Source organism: Harmonia axyridis, chromosome 6 (genome assembly GCF_914767665.1).
Source record: "Harmonia axyridis chromosome 6, icHarAxyr1.1, whole genome shotgun sequence".
In the NCBI taxonomy this organism is placed as follows: domain Eukaryota; kingdom Metazoa; phylum Arthropoda; class Insecta; order Coleoptera; family Coccinellidae; genus Harmonia; species Harmonia axyridis.
Window position 1 is genome coordinate 5249068 of NC_059506.1, and position 20231 is coordinate 5269298.

A 20231-nucleotide genomic window follows, 5' to 3' on the forward strand; every position below is an offset into this window, starting at 1 on the left:
TTCATGTTATGAACAGTTTCAATAAATAGTTACTTTAGAAAGTAATTTACACATCGGCTGATAAATTGGTTCCAATTTTTATACTTACAGTACAACTGTAACTTCAAAATTTTTCATATACTAAATGGATTCTTTGAATTTTATTTCTGTTTTATTATGTTATGGCTCTTCCATTCACTAAGCTACACTATTTAAATTTATCAACCAATTTTTTGTGCTTTTTCACCAGTTTAGACACCACAGTTAAAATGATCCATAAGAGTTATATGATGAGAATTTTGCAAGCAGGTTGGTATCCAGTGTCCATCAAGAATACAACAATTTTTAAAGAGCCTTTGGTGAAAAGGAATATGCATATTTTTATGATCTTCAATAGGATCTTTCATGGTCGACTCTTAAATGAATAGATATCTCTTCATCGGATTTTCTTGAAATGAGATAGCATTTCACTATATTTTTACGTTATATAATCCGAATTCCAATTTATGAAATCATGACTGTATGCGTCCCTTCGTAATAATCGTAATTTCGAACATTTAGGATCTTTCGGATAGAAAAATGATGGAAATCATTTAAACTGGTTATTTCTTTGATGAACCACAGCAATTTTTAGTGATATTTTCGTAACCAGAAATAAGCCGCGACTAGACGTTCAAGGCCTACTTCGATGTCAATAATTCCTGAATGGGCTATAGGTTAACAGGGTTGATAGGACTTTCGGTGACAGAAACACCTTTTTAACTTAGCCAACGTTTTGTGGCGGCTTCTCATAAAGCTCCACAAAGCAACAACAAACACAGCATTCGGTAGCCTATACGTTAAGAGGTAGACTCACTCACTGAGATGCGACAAAGTGCCGGGTTCGAGTCCCGGCGGCTCCCAATAATAATAAATTCCCCAAGCGTCTGTGACACGGCACACACAAATATACCAAAGTCACACTGATGAGTCCGGTGTGTGTGCCAGGGACGAAACGCATAAGTAGGCATATGTGAAATCCTACTGTTTCGTGGACATATCTTTGCTGTTGCCACTACGGCAGAGAACGGTTTTTTATCAAAAAAAGTTTTCTTTTTATGGGGTGTAAACTTTTCAATTCCCTACAGGTGAATATAGAGGATGCTCCAATGTTATCTCTCTTTAAATCGAGAATCAAGTGTTTTCTCCTTGAAAAATCGTTTTATTCTGTTGATGAATTTTTCACTTGAATCACATTTATTTTTTGTTTCTCCTGTATTTGTTTGACTTTTTCTATGTTAATGATCTGTATCATTTGAACTTTAGAAATAAATTCATTATTATTATTATATTATTATTATTTCCACTTCCTCAGGGCGATGTTATAATTAGTGTCCTCCACTGTTGAAAATTTCATGGAAATCTTATATATCTTATGGGTCTTATCGAGGATGACAAATCCAATCTGTATCACACTAATTTGACTAATTATAACATCGCCCTGAGGATCTACTCGACCTTGAAAAAAAACTGCAAGGTCACATTGAATATCAGCACTCGAAGAACTTTTATTTGAAATTATTTTTTGGTCCAGCCTTTTTCCAAGGAGTTATTTCAGTGGATTTTGAAATAGGGCACCTTGTAATGTGGATATAGTGAAAATATTTGATGGATAAGAAATTATACTCCTAAACCTACTGATAGACGGACCTTCGGAGAACACTTGACAAAAAGGTAATAAATACTCGAATTGGCCATAATTTTTTGTTTGAAAACCCAATCATTGTATCAATCACGTTTTTGACAATAAACTTATATTTTATTTTTTATGTAAATCCAATTGATTTCTTCCCCATGATTTAGGTACTTAAGTAGTCGGACCTTAGGTGGAATCATTTAAACTTTAAACCATTAAGATGAAGCTAATTCCTCTTACCATCTTATTGCTTGTTCTTGTTGGAGTGGTAAGTATCTACATGAAATTCTGTAAAATGATTGTACTGTCAATGTTTCATTTGAATGAAATGTTTATTCTATATAAATTAATTTCACGATGATTTTTGTTGATTGCTTTTTATAGCCTCTTGATAAATACTCATCACTTCTACTTCGCCATTCATTTAATTTGTTTTGATTTTTTTTTTAGTTGCAGTGCGCTTGTACTACCACCCCTGCATCTACAATAATCAAATATAACAAAGCGTTGGGAATAAAAAATATTGATTCGGTTGTTAAGGTGAGTAAAACAGTTATTCAACCACTAAAAATCGACTTGAATTTATTTATGAATTTGTTGATTATCAAGAATCATATTTCAATAATAACAACTTATTATTTATTAATAATAACAAGACAACAACAAGAACTAACCAAACTATGATTCCACTAGGGTAATACTAAAACAATAGTAAACCAACAATGAACAAACACCTGTCGAATGTCGATAATACAATTATAATATTCGTTGAAATTTTTTTTTGTTAATATTCGGAGGGGTGTAACTTTTCCGGCGGAAGGTGTTTCAAAAAATTCGATAACAAATACCCACCTTAATTTTCATCACAGAACCTTACCTTTTTTTCTTCGGTGTTATACAGATACACTCTATATAATGTTTTAATGTCAGAATTCTGTCATCAGTAGTTTGCGGAGATATAAATATTTTTTCATGAAAAATGCTTTTTTCTGATGTTATGAAATTTTTGTTTTTCAGATAACAAAACAGAAGCCAGAAAAATTTGATTGAGAGCGCCACAGGATATCGACAATAACATAACGAAATTATGCAGAAAGGAATATGATTTTAAATGATATCAAATAATAGAATGAAATTTATTTTTATCCATGCTCCCTATAAACTGATGAACGTAAGTGAATTTTAGATGAAAGAATAACAGTTATATTAAAACAAAATCGGAAATTGGTCTGACTTGCCCTTAGGAAATTTTGAAAGCTCGTTCATTCTTATGCATATAGATATGAACTTCAACATGATCAAATATAATTTCAAGCATATTTCGGATGTATCTTTTTATATTCCACTACATATTTTGATTTTATTTAATACGATGTTTATGGAATTCGGTGCGAATATCAAAGGCGCAGTATAATTATTTCCGTAAAAATGTTAATACTCGCAGAGAAGGAATTTCGATGATCTTAAAATTTCGCGTTTTACTATTCCAATTAAGTCTATGGATATCAATTCGGGTTGGTACATAATAGTATATTGTGCAACAAGTGGGGAAAGTCCAACTTTTCTCCAACTGCACGAATTTCAATGGCCTTCGTTGACAGTATGTGCTAATTTATTGCGTTTCCATAGAAACGACTCAAAAGCCCAATTTCGTTGGTCTACCAAGCGAGGTGTGGGCAAAGTGCAGTGAGAAATAATATTTCCCACAGTATGAGCAATACATAGTTCTGAAATTGAGTAAGCTATGAAGAATACGCTACTTTTAATAGCAGTTGTAGGAAAATAGTTCTGAAGCAATTTCAACTACGTCGAATAAATGCGCATGTGAGAATTCTTCTTCTTCTTGTCGTGCTTTATCCGTTCCGGATGTTGGCAATCAACATGGCAAGCTTTATTTTATTGGCAGCATTCCTGAAAAGCTGTACTGTGAGAATTAGGCGGTTCAATTGGACTATTGGATTTTGATTTCAAGGTCATTTCAAGATCCAGTATTTAGTTTCTTTCGATTTTGCGATACAATAATCATTGTGGGGATATATACACAAACTACTGAGCCTATTTCAAGAAGTAGATACCCATGACGAGACAAATAACAAATCAAAAAAAAAGTATGATCATGCATGTTTCATTCAATAAGATTTTAAAAATTTCCCTTTGATTGGCAATACACAGTTCTAACCTCTATTCAAAGCTCCAGACGGTTGATGAAAGCATGAATTAGCAAAAAATAATAAAGAGGAATAAATCAATAAGAAACTCCGCACAATTTAAAATTCACAATTATGGAAATGCGAATAAAACAATGTTTATTGATTGGGACATATTGAGAATTCAGACATTGAGAATATTATTACGAATCGAAATGCATGAAAAAATAAAGGGAGTTCCATTGAAAAAATATCATTTTATGAAATATTATGACAACGCGACTGTCAATTTTTGTTTGTTTTCGGCCACTAAAAATGCTACCAGTTTGCCCATTTAACCGACATCGTAGCATCAATAATAACGGAGTTGGTGCCGACTTAATTTGGAACACCTTGTATACAAATTCAAGCAATCGATGAGGCAACAAGTGGGCAAAATCCATATGAATCAAATCTTTTCTTGAAGGAGTTCACACTGGAAGCACAAAGCATATCAAGAGGCAATCCGTTCCAGGTTGGAAAAATTCTATTAGAATGGAAGTTTTGTCGCTGAGAGGTCCTGAAGCTCTCCTTTTTCAACTTATACATGTGTTCTCTCAAGTTATTAGTGTTCAGGGTGAAAGGAGATGATAGGTTGATACCAATCATATTATTGATAGCCTGAAAGCTAATTATTAGAATATCTCTCTGTTATAATTAGAAAGCTAGGATTGTATACCTGGGAAAATGAGAGAAGTTCAGAATATTTGGAATGCATTGATTGTATGTTGGAATAAACAGGTATCCATTCATTTAGTGAGCCAGACAGTTTTCTGATTTGTCTTTTCTCCCACTCGACAAGTAGAGAATTCAAGAACTCGAGCGGGTGTGGGGTCTTGTCATCAGTGAGCACGTATTATTCAAAAGACTCCTTACTCAGTAGTTTTTTACGGACAAGCCATGGTTACCTTCAGCATATGGGGTTGTACAAACCGTGTCTTGCCAAACTTGCAGTTCGCACTAAATGTGGGATCAAAATAATTGGAGGGATCTGAATCTGGGATATTTTTTATGATGATATTAAGGGATCGCTTTGAGCGCTCGAGAATCACAGTGGTATCTGAACCACTTGACGCACATTTAGTACATGGGGTCTCAGTCCTCATCCTCTCAATCCTATCCATCACGTCAGAGAGACTAGAAGTTAACTTAGCGTGTGGATTTTCGATAACTTCAACCTTCCTTTCAAAATCTGCGATCCCTTCTTTGGATGAGAGTCAAGTACTTGGTTATGATCTTCAAGTGTATCTCTACATCTAGTGAGCTCAGTTAAAAAGGTGGATTGATTATTTTTTATTGTTTTCAAGTAGCCGGCCATGATGGGTATTTTATTCATGAGCAGGTTGAAATGCTCAATAGTGTTTTATGGATATGACCAGGGCGTTCGACCGGGTTCGACTCTGCGATGTCGTCGATATACTATGTGAGCAAGGAGTTGATTCCTTACTAATTGAAATAATCCTTGATATAAACCAAAACTGCATAACGAACATCAGAACTGGAGTTCTATCCAGTGATATAAAGATAAATAAAGGTGTAAGACAAGGTGACTCACTAAGTCCTCTCATATTTAATTTGATTATGGACAGAATAACAGAAAAACTGTCAAGAACAGCGGGATATAAGATAGGGAATGTGTATTTTCATGTTGTCTCCTACGCCGATGACGCCGTATTGATTTCTGACTCAGAAGACGATCTACAGAGAATACTTCACGCTTTCAACCAGGAAGCCAAATCATTGAATCTGCTCATGAACACAACCAAAACAAAGTGTATGGTAACATCTAAAGAACCCGTAAGATGTTAACTGGAGATTGATGGAAAGATGGTGGAACAGGTGAGAAAGTTCACATACTTAGAAGCAGACATCACTAGCGACGGATACCTAAAGCGGGAAGTAAGAAATCAGACAATGAAAGCGTCAAGGATATTAGGTTGTATTTAGGATATTTTATGGCGCAATAAATATCTCAACATAGACAGCAAAGTGAGAACATGTAAGACAGCCATCCGACCCATCATTACTTATGCTGCAGAGACAAGACCAGATACGGCAAGGACAACACAAATGATGAGAACGACAGAGATGAGGATAATAAGAAGGATACATGGAAAGACTTTACTGGACAGGGTGAAAAACGAGGAACTAAGGGAACGAAGCGGGATTCAAGACGTGTGAAAGTTTGTTAGGCAGAGGAGAAAATACTGGAATAAGCACATAGAGCGGATGCCGGACAACAGACTGGTAAAAAGAGCAAGGCAGAACAAACCCACGGGGAAGAGAACCCAGGGAAGACCACCGAAACGTTGGAAAGAAGGCTGGACGTCTACGTCGGAAGAGGCTGATTAATTATTATCAGGCAGACACCTATCTATATGAACTACCAACTCATATCAGAAAGAAGAAGAAGAAGAATAGTGAGAGACTCACGGCCGGATGATTGGGACCCGCTACGTAACGATCTCTCTCTGGAGTCACAGTTATGACAACTCCATTTTGAATTGGATCCTCTCAATTACTTTGCATCTTTAGCAGACAAATTTACGCAAATAGGGTGAAAGGTTTTGCTACATCCAGCACATTGAGGCTGATGTGCACCCTCCTTAAAATTACCGCAAACCCAGAAATAAAAGGCATACTGACATATTTGTTTTTTTTTTAAGGAAGGACAAGGTACTACAATCTTCACTCCTGTGGGCCTAAACAGGAGACTTCTCACAGGGAGGGGGCGCAAGAATAACAGGGAATATAAAGACAGGATTAAAAGAATAAAGGGAACAGAAAAAATTCCTCTCTCTCGCTGTTACAAAGCAATAAATACAAAATGCTCATTGTTAAAGTTCCGCAACACGAAGAATTATATTCTGCAAAGAAAAATATATATTTTTTCTTGAAAACGTCTACTCGACCTTAAAATGACCTTTGAATAAAACTCCAAGTTCACTTTGAATGCCTGCATTCTATATCCTCCTAAACTAACGTTAGTGCAAAATTTCATTCACTCATTTTTATTATCTCATATGCACCACGGTTCACGAGGGCACTGTACGCATGGGAAGTGTGGTACTTTAAACATATTGATATAGTTGATTGAGGATTATCGTTATTATATTTCTCTTCTTTTCGCTAATTAATTCAAGTGTTCAAGCTACAAACTATTATTTTCATCTAAAAAGACTATTGGTGTTGGTGTTGAAGATCCAGACAGGAGAGGATCCCCAAGCGGAAAAGAATTAGAATCGAGGGTAAGTGCAACAAAGGGGTTGTGGTGCATTTTCTAGTGTAAGCTACATTAGTTCATTTCCATACAGTCCACTATATTTCTATTCCAGTGCTAACAACTAATAACCTTTCATTTGAAAAATTTCTCTTCCCAAGGAGTTATTTATCCCTGTATAACATCGTAAATTCCTCAAGGCCAAAAACAACACCCCTGTTCGTCCCCAAGACAACCCCTAACCCACAGGAATATATCAAAGGAATCCACAATTACCAATTCCCAAAACCCAGTTCCAATTCCACCGGAGATCACTTGTATGAATTGACAGTCAATAAATTCAAGATGCTTATTGTTAAAGTTATATATTCTACAGAGAAAAATATATATTTCCTAATGAAAAGTCAACTTAACCTCAAAATGACCTCTAAATAAAATTCCAAGGTCACATTGAACGCCTGCATTCAATATCTTCTTGAAGACAAATAACCTTTCATTTGAAAAAATTTTCATTTCAGGCTCTTCCCAAGGAGTTATTTAACACTGCATAACATCGTAAATTCCTCAAGGCCAAAAACATCACCCCTCTTCGTCCTCAAGACAACCCCTAACCCACAGGAATATATCAAAGGAATCCACAATTACCAATTCCCAAAACCCAGTTCCAATTCCACCGGAGATCACTTGTATGAATTGACAGTCGATAAATTCAAGATGCTAATTGTTAAAGTTCCGCAAGACGGGATGGAACCGACGTCTAACCGACGGCCAGGGGAGACCCGGTCTCTTGTTGTATCCCGTGCAGCCAGCCACTATATAAGCCCGGCAAAACGGTCTTATCGGAGTGATGTGTGCTGCTCAATCCAGATTTCGGCGGATGAACAACTTTGAATGCGGTCGATCCTCCATCTAAACTCCAAACGAAATGACAAATGGATATACGAAGGCATCGGCTCTCTCCTTGGAAAGGGTCTGAGAGGTCCGTTTGGGAATTGGCCGTTTCATTGGAATATTTTATGGGAGAATGTTTCACTTGGGTTGGGGGTGCGGGCCGTTTGGTCAAGTGGTGGATTAAGACAACTGGGGGCATAAGACGCTAGGCAAATCTGTTCGCGAAGTTCATAGAGCACTTCGTCCATTTTATAGCGTCAACAGAATCGGCGTAGCGAGCAAGCAATTCGTGCAGATTCTCTTCGGCACGCACATTTCTTTGTCTTGTTGATGATTTTGAATCTGTAAAAGTAAAATTATAGTGCGAAAACGATCCGTAACTTGCACGTAACTGCTGTAGCGACAAGTGTCGAAGAAGACACCGAAATGTCGATGCATCGTCATTCTCAACTTCTTGGCCTTTGTCCTTCGACTGCGTGGAAAATATTACGTAAGGATTAACGTACCTCTAAACAACAGCTCGTAAAAAGAATTAAAACATTATGACCATCGTTAACTTCTCATTTTTGATGATTAGGCTAATTTGAAACTGTCCGAAGATGATCATTTTTATTTTTTTTTATAAAAGAACTTATCACATCCCTACAAGTCGATTTGTATTCTCCCAGCAATACCGAAAATCATAAAAAATTTGATAAAGAATAAATTAATGAAATACATGGAAAAATATTCAAAACATAAACAACAGATATATAGAAAGAAAAAATAAACTACAACATCACTGATAGAAGTCATAGAAATTATTACGGTCTTGATGACGGCAACAAGGTAGAACTGAGCTTATGCGATCTGTCGAAGGCTTTCGAGAATGTTTCTTATCAAATCCATCTGAGACAATTAGAAAATTATCGAATACGAGTCCTATCTCTTAAATTGATCGCTTCATTTATGGAGAATTGACATTAATATGTTCTCAAATCATCAACTTCTATTATATGCAAGGGTCTGTCAAGATTCTATTTTAGGGCCTCTATTCTTCATTGTATATTTGAACGATCTACCCTGCAATATAAAAGTATATTCTTTTGAGATATACGAAAAATTATCAACTACAAACAACAAAGCATGTGTGGATTTAATCTCAGTGTTAACAGAGGAGATGTAAACGGGGCATCATACATTTCCACGTATGATGCAATAGTACAGATCAGAACCTCAGCAAAAACTCTGTCTCCCCGTATAGGTTTAATGATTGGTTTGTGTATTTGTTTACAGAATAAGCTGGCATATTAATATTGAAGACCTTTTTCTTCATCCAAATAAACTCTTTTCCATATTTTCTATTGACCAATGGTTGACGTCTTTAAAATTATAACTGAAAACAAACAAAAAAGAACCAGAAAGGAGTAATAACTATTTGCTTCCATTATATTGATTTAAAGCAAGCAACCCATTCTTAAAATGAATCTGAAACTGATATCTTGGAAACCTCCATAAAATTTATAAATTGGAGAAGTATTCACCAAGCAGTCAATGGTTTCTTCTACACCACGCACATAGTAGGCTTTCAATAGAATGCCATTTAAAGAGCATTATATTGCAAAAGCCATGACTAATCCTAAGTCGATTTAAAATACACCAAATTTTCTTAGGCAGATTGAAACCTAGAACTTTCTCTGAATGATCAACGATTAGACCTTTGTTGAAGACAATACAGGAACTCCATTCCGAACTCCAAATTTCCTTATCACTTTTATTAGATTGAAGGAAAGTATTAATACATCAAGATTTGCGTGACCTTGATATGGCAGTTGTAGTATCTGGGAGGAAGATACAATTGGAAATAAGTTCGGGTAGCAATGAAATTGTTCCCAACATTTCTGGACTGCGACCTGACTACGAATATGTGACGAAAGTATATGTGATAGCACTGGTAGGTAACCAATGTAAAGATGTAGAACTAATAGTTCCGTTGATAATTCTCATAGAAACGTTAAGTTGTGCATCAATTTTATGAACATGAGCACTATTGAACCAAACAGAACAACACTATTCAGCAGCATAAAATACAATGCCAATGCTGCCGTACGAAGAGTGCTGGCATCAGCAACCCCTGTAATATAACAAGTGAAAATGAATGTAATTATGCGGATAATACCTCATTCTTGAAAGTCTGTAAAAACTTATAGTCAGTCAGAACAAATACACATGAAGCTCTTCAAGAAGCTAGGTCTTGGATTAATTCCAAGAGCCTCCTTTCGAATATAGGAAAAACTAAAATATTGGAGATAGACATGAGGGCGAGAAGTACACAGAGTGTCCCAAGCGCGAATTTCTTGGAATAAAATTCAAGAAAACTTCAAATTCAGTAGTCACATAGATTAGGTGGTAAACAATTATCGTCTACACTATTTCTATTGTCCAGGAAGGAAAAAAAATTACCCAAGAGAAAATCTTGATCAATATTTATTTCGCTCTATTCCTAACTGTGTGTCTTATGCCATAATAATCTGAGGCGATGCATCGGAAGTAGATCTGGTTTTCCTTAAGCAGAAGAAAGCCACAACAATTGAGGAAATTGATAACACCAATTCCTGCAGGGAATATTTCAAGAATTCAAGAATACTTACCTTCTACGTCTGAATTACATTTCTCCATGAAAATAAACACAAATATTTCACGACGGGCGAATTCCATGAATGCTCTTATCGCAGTAGGAATGATCTCTATATTCCATATTATAGAAGCAAATATGCACAAACTAACTATTAAGGCATAAAGTTATATAACCATCTTCCTGTGGACTACAGGACTCAAGATGGTTTCAAGAGACGCCTACGAAATTTGATGATTTCAAAGGCCTATTATTCTTTTGAAGAGTTTCTGTTCGATGTACTCCAGCAATATTCTCAATACTTATGTATACCTATAATAATATATGTGTATTCATACTGGATACTATTTTCTGTTTCGAATGTTTTTGGTGTATTTGATCGACTGTTTTTAACTGGGCTTTGTAACTGTTTGTGAAATAAATTTGATTCAATTTGACCTAAGAACATTGTTTATTGATGAAGCAAAATTTCCGTATATGGAGCCAAGAAAATCATCAAGCCATTAATCAATCGGCATTACCTCCACTAAAATCTACACGCTGGCGGCACCAGCAGTCATCATTTCTTTCGAAATGAGTAGCAGCCGCGGTTACGGTGAATAGTGAGTGCTATCGAGCCATGCTGACTGATTTTCGTTTCCAAAAATTAATCTGCTACTCATCAACCACATTCGTTTCCAACAAGACGGAGCAACTTGCTATACAGCGCATCAATTTATTGCAAAATCATTTAGTCGCCAAATTCACGAGGGCGGTTTGATAAGTCAGTGGCTTTTTGGATGAAACAATTTTTTTTCGACAAAAAAACATTTTATTTTTTGACATAATCACCTTTTAGCTCGATACATTTAGTCCAGAGTTTTTCTAATTTTTTTATTACCTCCAAATAATAGGTTTCCTAGAGGCTCTCAAAATAGGCGTTTGTTTCGGTAATGACTTCTTCATTCGACTCAAACCTCTTACCACCCAGCCATTTCTTGAAGTTTGGAAACAAAAAATAGTCGCAGGGGGCCTGATCTAGAGAATAAGCTGAATGAGGTAGCAGTTCTTGCGCAATTCGTGGATTTTGGCCATCGTGATTAGACAAGTGTGCACACGGAGTTATGGCCGAAAAAAGATATTCTTCAACTGATGTACTGAAAAACTAAATTGTGTCTTCTTTCGGCCATAACTCCATAACGCCTGAAGCTATCGCTTTGTGACCTTCTGGTTTTTTCATATAAATTGGACGGGGTTACTGTTTTTGCCGGAACCTAAAGACACAATTCGGTTTTTCGCAGTGCATCAGTTGAAGAATATCTTCTTTCGGCTTTAACTTCAAAACGCCTGAAACTATCGCTTTGCGACCTTCAGGTTTTTTCATGCAAATTTGATGGAACTTCTGTTTCTGTTAAAAAAATCCTATCATTATATTTGAAATTTCGAAGTAAAATGAACAAAACAATCAACATTAGCGCCCCCTATCGAAAGCAGCAAAAACAAATTTATCATGAGTATATTTTGTCCTCAATCAACAAGATAATCTTTTAGACGAGATCTGATTTGCTCAAAAATGTTGAGCCAAACTGAAGTTACAGGCATTTCAATCCGTCAAATTTCTCCTTTTTCCCTACCCTATTCGATGTCATAAAATTAAAAAGGACAATTCAAAAAGATAGAGAATTTTCCAAGGATTACAGTGATGATTATTTCTCTTCAACTTTATATGAAACATGTTCGAGTGAAATTCATTTTTCTACTGGACGATAGCTATTATGCCCCCTAGCGGTAGAGGTATGAACTTCAAAACAATTTCCAGTGTGTTTTCTTGTACACCTGAGTGGTAACATTTTTTACCGCAAGTCTACGATGAGTGGATCCTGAGATATAGCCGCTTACCTCGCTTATTTGCCCACCCTGTACATAATTCATTTAATTGATTGATTAATTAATTTATTGAAACAACAAATTAAATATCCAATACGGTTCTGCAAATACACATGAGTCGGTTTTGAAAAAAATAATATATAAATATAATCTTTGATCCCTCTGACCGCGACAAAAAAATAAATATGTATATTTCATATTATCACCAGACCGATACTGATGAAGAATAAACATGTGCGTACAGTTTCAATGCATCGATAAATCCGCTGTTTTGATCTCGGTAATTGCATCGTTTTATTTATGTAGGCGTAAATATTCTTTCATTTCATCTCCTGAACCCAAATCTTTCAGAAGCCGTCTTCATTGTTTCCAACTCTTGAGCTCTTGTGATCAATGTTTGTTTCAATCTTTTTCAGTTTTCTGAGATTTTTCATTATTCCAACTTTGCTCCTTTCATGACTTTCTAATTAGGTAGAAAAATATTGGTCTGGGCTTTTCACCAGGTTTAGATTTTCCAGTTCTAAATTTTCCTCGGAGTATACAGATGTATTTCCTACTTCATAAAAATGCTATTGAAATCATGCTTTGGGTTAATTCCTGGACTACGTATATTTTATGAATTTGACCGCAGGCGTTGTTTTGAGAAGCGATTTTTTATTTTCATAAACCTACAACCTGTCAAAAAATCAATAATTCGTATTGGCTTCCGAAATAGGCCTCAACTTCGATATTCACTTCTTCATTAGAGCCAAAATTCTCTTCTTGTAGCACGTTGCAACCATTGTTGTCGATGAAGCAGAGTCTGAATACAACTTATCAAACAATTTTTTTTCTTGCATTATAGTTTTTCCATCCAATGTGTTTTAACAAAACTTAAAAGTCGTTTTCATCCATATTTCAAACAACATCACTTTACCTTCAAAATTTGATCCAGATACAACTTTAAGTTCCAAAAGTTTGACATCTGTCTAAGCTTGGTACTTACAAGAAAAAGTAGATTCTCATCTACTGCCACTGACCAGCCAATAAACAGCAACTTTAAAATGCACCATCCCAATTGCTCGATTAATGTGTGTGACTGTTTATATATAGAAAAAACAGATTCATTTAAATATCTAGGTGTCATTGTCGATCATCACTTGAGGTGACACGACCATATTATCAGTAGTAGCAAGAGAGTAAGATCACTTATGAATATATTTCACACATTGAGAAATATACTATGCCGGAAAACTTTGAAAACTTTATAACAATAACAATAGTTTATTAATCCTGTAAAACAAACGAGTGCATAGGACAAGTCAGTGAAAAACATAATCAAACAGTTTCAAATGAGTCACAGAGATAATCATTTACACAATAATAACATTTTTTCAACATCAATTCTTTTACAACTTTCTTAAATCTATTTACATTAAGAGATTTTATATAATTTGGCAAATGGTTATACAATTTGATACACTGATACAATGGCGATTTTTCAAATTTACTGGTTTTATGCTTAGGGATAAATAATACTCCCTCATTCCTTGTATGGTAACCATGAAAACTAGATAGTTTTTTTATTTTATTTTCATTCTCCTTAGTATAGGTTAGACATTTGAGAACGAAAATTGAAGGCAATGTAAGAATACCATTTTCCAGGAATAAAGTCTTGCAAGAAGTGCGTGGATCCACTCTAAAAATCATGCGCAGGATTCTCTTCTGTAATATAAAAACTCTACTGGCTCCAGAAGAGTTCCCCCATAGAAGAATATTGTAAGACAAGTGGGTATAAACAAGGCTGTAGTAAACATTAAGTAGTGACCCCAGAGGTATTGAATCTCTGACTCTACAAATTGCAAAGAAAGAACTATTGAGCTTTTTGCACAGAACATCAACGTGCAAACCCCACCCCAAATTTTCGTCAATGTGGATGCCCAGAAACTTAGTGCAACTTTTTGCAGTGATGGTAGCATCCAGATGACGAATGACCAAACTACAATCACTTTCACCGATCGAAAAATGTATAACAACGGTTTTGTCAACATTGACCATCAAATTATTGGTACGACACCACGTTACAAAACATCCCAGTAAAAGCTCGCACAATCCATGCAGCTCCCGAAATGTGGGGGCCGAGATGGCCACTGAGGTGTCATCAGCAAATAGAGCCAATTTGATTCTATCCACCGATGACAGTAGACCATGATAGGTACACAAGTTAACCACCATTTCCCTTAAATTTACCGGTAGGTCATTGACAAATATTAAAAAAAGCAATGGCCCCAGAACAGATCCTTGAGGTACTCCCATACCTAACTCATGCTCACTAGACAAATGATCCTGAACCCTCACACACATAGATCTACCCTGCAGATAAGTGCGGAGCCAGTCCAAAAATATTCCCCTGAAACCTAGATTATAGCATTTATCAATAATAAATCCAAAAGGCAGACTATCAAAAGCTCGAGACAAGTCAAAAAATATACCAGCGACAAATAAGCCAGTGTCGAGGCATTCGTAAACAAATTCAATAAAATGAATCGCTGCCGTCTGTGTCGACCGACCTGCTCTGAAACCATGCTGAGCGCTATCTAGTATATTGAATACATCAAGATATTTCATCATTCTATTAAATACAATTCTCTCGAAGACCTTAGAGAATGCACTCAGAATGGAGATGGGCCTATAATTCTCAATATCATGAACATCATTCTTTTTAAAAATAGGAATAACAATGGCCTTTTTAAGAAGGGATGGAAATACGCCCGTGCTTATTGATACATTTATAATATGGGCAATATACATCCCTAATTGAATTAGTTATCGGATATTGTATTCTTGCCTGAGGAGGAATTTTCAACACCATCCTAAATATCCTACAAACTACCCAAAACACAATTTTGAAGATAGTACTGAAAAAAAAAAATGATTCTAGGAGTGGGTTGCACGAATAGCTAGGAGTCATGTATGTGCGATCTTTGTTCATATACAAAAGTTTAATGTGGACCCGTTCTCAGGAAGATAAATTAATGAACCGTAGAAATTTTAAAGCTACAAGAGGAGCCACAAAAGTTTAACCCAAAGATCAATAATATATCTCGGACCTAAATTATATAATTCACTTCCTAAATACTTAAAAGACATGCAGAATAATAAGCAATTCAAGATGAAGTTGAGAAAGTTTATTGCAGATAATAAAATTCAATTTTTCGATCAATTCTAGTCCTTGATCAAGAGATTTCACCCTGCTCTCTCCCTCTGCTCTGTCTCTGCACCTCGTACATGTCATTATGTGTTGGAGGAGAAATGTTTTGTCCTCTTTGGGGAGATGGGACGGGTAAAACAGGCATTCAGTTGCCTATCTATTCTCATTTTTCCGGGGAGAACTTTTGAATTACTATTTTTTTTTTTAATGATGATGTAATTTGTAAGAATTTTGATGAATAAATAAATTTTATTGAACTCTTCTAACTTCCAAACAAATGTGGTGGAGTGCCGAAATAATTTTCGCATCAGGGCATCGAAAAGCTCCGGCTCTGGACTAGACCACTGCTGGAAATTATCTAATTCTGTTGAGTACAATTAAAAGTTGGAATACAAGATTAAGTATTAAGGTTTATTCCACTTTACTCAACGTACCTTTATCCGAAAGCGCTGAAATTGATAAATGCTTTCTCTACTTCTGTGGAAAATTCGTTGATTCTAGCATACCTTGTTGAACAAAATCTTGTGACAATATCTCAGTTCCACACAGATTTAATGGTTATTTTTTTTATTATATGTTGATACTCGGAAGTTTCCTGTCACGGATTTATCTATTTTCTGTCAAATCAGTGATACAGAAAACAGTTCTGCTAACCTACACTTTTCAATGCAAAAATCACAAAACGATATTCATGGAAATATTCCATGAAATTCAATAAAAATAAGTGAATTAGAGAAACTTTGAGCTTCGATCTTGTAAAAGAATTTCAATGGCTTATGAATAACTATTTGTTTACGTTCTAAAATCTTCGACATGTATTTTGCGTAATATTCCAGAACACTCAATTGATCAATGAAATTGTTTTATGAGCAAAGTTAGCAGTTTAAAGTGCACTTTGGCGCACGCTTGGAGATAAATACAATTATGCCTCCGCAGTTCGTTCAACTGAATCCAGGAAACTCAGCAGCATTAGAAAATCCCTCAACACTTCATAACAAGTAGACGAAAGCTCCAATTGTATTCAGTTCAAATTGTGGCTGTATAAAAATTCGAAAAAAAAAACCACAATCTGCGGTTCATTTTCATGTAAAGTTCCTCGTGAGAACACACAATTTTCCAATGATGTAATACCTATTTTTCCCCTTTTTCGCGTATAAATTATTCAAAACTGTGGAAACGTACGGAATAATGAATTATTTCAGCTGCACGTTATCAGAACTTCTTTCATTTACATTTATGAGTTCATTACTTCCAATTTCACATTGGCGTGTTGAATTTTAAACGTTCTGCCTTTCAAAATAGATAAAGCAATTTCGAGCACCCACTTCAGAGGGTGCAGTCAATTTACACATTAATCATATTTTTTTGTTAACGTCCTCTGTGGAATTTTTGTAGAGGTTACGAGTTATTATCTCTAGTTTTGCGGAGATTTTCTCTGGAAACATTCGGATTTCCATTACTGAAGGGTCGGATGAAGCTGGTTTTTGCATAAGCGGCTGTCTATTGAGTATAATTCAACATTCTGTGGAATATAATATGTAAAAATAATCTTCACGAATAGATGGTTATGAAGATCATTTCATTCTTCATTGTGATTAGATACATCAAATTGGATTTTATTACTTAAATGAAAATGTTTGAAATTCCATGATCTTGTGGATATTCTAGGAAATAAAACCATGAAACTTTTATTATCTAGTTTTCACCCTTTATGGAATGAAATTCAAAATGAACCATTACAAAGTAACGAACATTCCATCCAGTTTCAATCTAGACTTTATGTTAACTAATACCATAGTATATTATATATTCCTTATACTATGCTAATACCACCATCATTTCAAACGAACACCGAAAATTGAGTTCAGTAGGTAGCTGAGCATTTGAGCCCTTTCTCATGATTTCCACCATTTTCGAATGCACGAAATACCTCAAATTAGCATCCAATATCTGATAATAAAATGAAATTATTATTTGAATCATTAGAAAATATTTTCAGTGAAGAAAGTGACCACAAAATCAAATGAATAATGTAATGGGTATAAAGGCACTTAAGGATCTTATTAAGTTCTTTATTAAACTTGGCCTAGCTTTCGGTCATTTACATGGCCATCTTCAGGGCACTGGAAACATTTTTTTTTACAATACGAAAAAATATATAAAAACTCATTAGTTATATCTAAATCTGGACTTACAATTAATCTGAACCTAACAATGCAAAATTAGGCAGAACCATAAAAATGAGAGTCACCTTTCAACAAAACTTCCTAGTCATATAATTAAAATCTCAAAAATGGTAAAATTCACAATTCAATTATTTTAAAATAGATATCTGTAAAACACATGGCAACAAGAACGTAAACAATCGGAAACTATGAAAATTAACACCAACAACAAATTAAAACTAAGGAAACTTCAGTCGACCACAACAGCGTTGTGTTAGCTATACTATTATGATAATTTATACTTAAATTATCTTCATTTTATTTCTAATATTAATCACCTATTTCATCTTATTTAATTATTTTTGTTCATTATTAGCTCAACCACATTACAATAGATGGCGCTAACACTCTCTGACTCTGTGACTAGATTCAACGAAGTATTTAAATATTTAATCTCCAAAGACTCAATAAATAAGCATTTAAACTCATTATCTACCGTTCTTAATATCGTAGCGTCCTCAAAATTCATGCGGTGACCTGTCTCAAATGTGTGCGTAGACAGACCGGTCGATGACTTCAAATTCTGACAATCTCTCTGGTGTTCTTTCAATCTAGTTTTAAAGTTTCTCCCAGTCTGTCCGATATAAGACCCCTCACAAACTCCACAATCAATTTTATAAAATATGTTATTACTGTTCAATTTGTTAGTTCTGTCTTTTATTTTAGTAAACACCAATGAAGCCAAAGTATGAGACACCCTTTTAACCACTTTTATATTATTTTCTGTTGGTGAGGAACCCTTAATAACAACCGAACAGATTTTATTGGTTAAATTGCGGATATATGGCAGCACGAATATTCTGATGTTATTACCAGAGTTATTACAAAGTCGATAATTCCACAAAATATATTCCGAGAAATACATATTTTGTCTTTGGTCATGTTGTTTTTTCCGCCTAGTATTGCTGTTTCACTAATTAATTACCTCCTTCATGAATTAGCAAATTCGTATCGTTGACTAAACGTTCACTATGTTTTCAAGAAGATTCTTAATCTTTATATTCATTCACGACGCTCACGAGATACCTTAATACTAGTAATCAAACTTTTTGGACTTTCTCTAATTTCTGAAAATCATAGAAAAGAATGTTATGAGTGACAAGACAACTTCGAGTGATACCACGATCTGAATTTATGGCTTTTCCGAAAATCTAAACAATGACATCAATTTCGAAATACAAGTATGATATTCTCAAACTGAACGCTTCAAATAGGGAATAATAAGTTCGGTCCTGCAATATTAAAATAATTGATATCTCTCTGAATCGACCTCGGCATGTGTCAATGACATCCCAAGTTTCAATAAATTCCGCTGATAAGTTTGGTTCTGATGACGGTTCCATTATTCCCATGAATATAAAAACGCACCCTGTAGCTTTCTGAGGAAAGGCCGAAATTAATTTTTTATAGTCATTCCGTACTCCTTTAGTTCTTCTTCCTCTGATAAGAGTATGTATCAGGTATCAGGTATCCATTTTTGGAGAAATTTTCTCCAAAAATGAAAATAAACTCATGCAGTTTTTATGACAACACGCTGTCATGCAAAATTATCGGTTATTTTGATGCACTTGTGCAATTACTTACGAAAACTGCACACTCATGAATTCAACTGCTTTCAAGCTATAAGAGAAAATTCGAAAATAGCGTGAAATGAAAAATGCTCATAACTCCTTTATTATTGGTGCTATTAACATGAAACAAAAACATCCTACAGGCACTTTTTTTAGTGTAATAATTCAGTTTTGAAGTACAAATAGGTACAACTTGTTTTTTGAATGTGAATCAAACATTTTTCAAAACAGTTGACATCGCCGAATTTTTTCCTTCTCAAAATTATATAACATGATATATAAATTTCTTATCAAACCATACAAAATATCACAAGTTCCAGTTCCACACGGAAAATCAACCTAGTGCCTATCTTTAATAATCTGTGAACAGATGATTAAAATATTCTGTAGCAACCAAGGTCTCCGGATTTAACTTCGTTTGATTCTTTTTTTCGGTCACATTTAAAAAAAAACATATATCAAAAAGGGAAAAATAGCGATTATAATTATTTCAGAAATTGTGATGGTTCAAATTTACAAAAATACAATAAAGTTTTTTTAATAAATTAGAAAGTAATGATAATAAAACCAACAATTATGAAGTTATGAGATTTTTCCATTAAAGGCCTTTTTCCAATTTTCTCTTATAACTTGAAACCAGTTGAATTTATGAGGTTGCTTTTTTCGCCAAATACATTCTCCCAAAAACCGAACCCGAAAATGTGTCATTCATATTTTTCTAGCTGCAAGGGATTCTGAGATCACCTCACTAGATAACGAATTTGGGGACACCCAATGCAGATACTCTAGTTACACCTTGTATATGCCTGTAGAT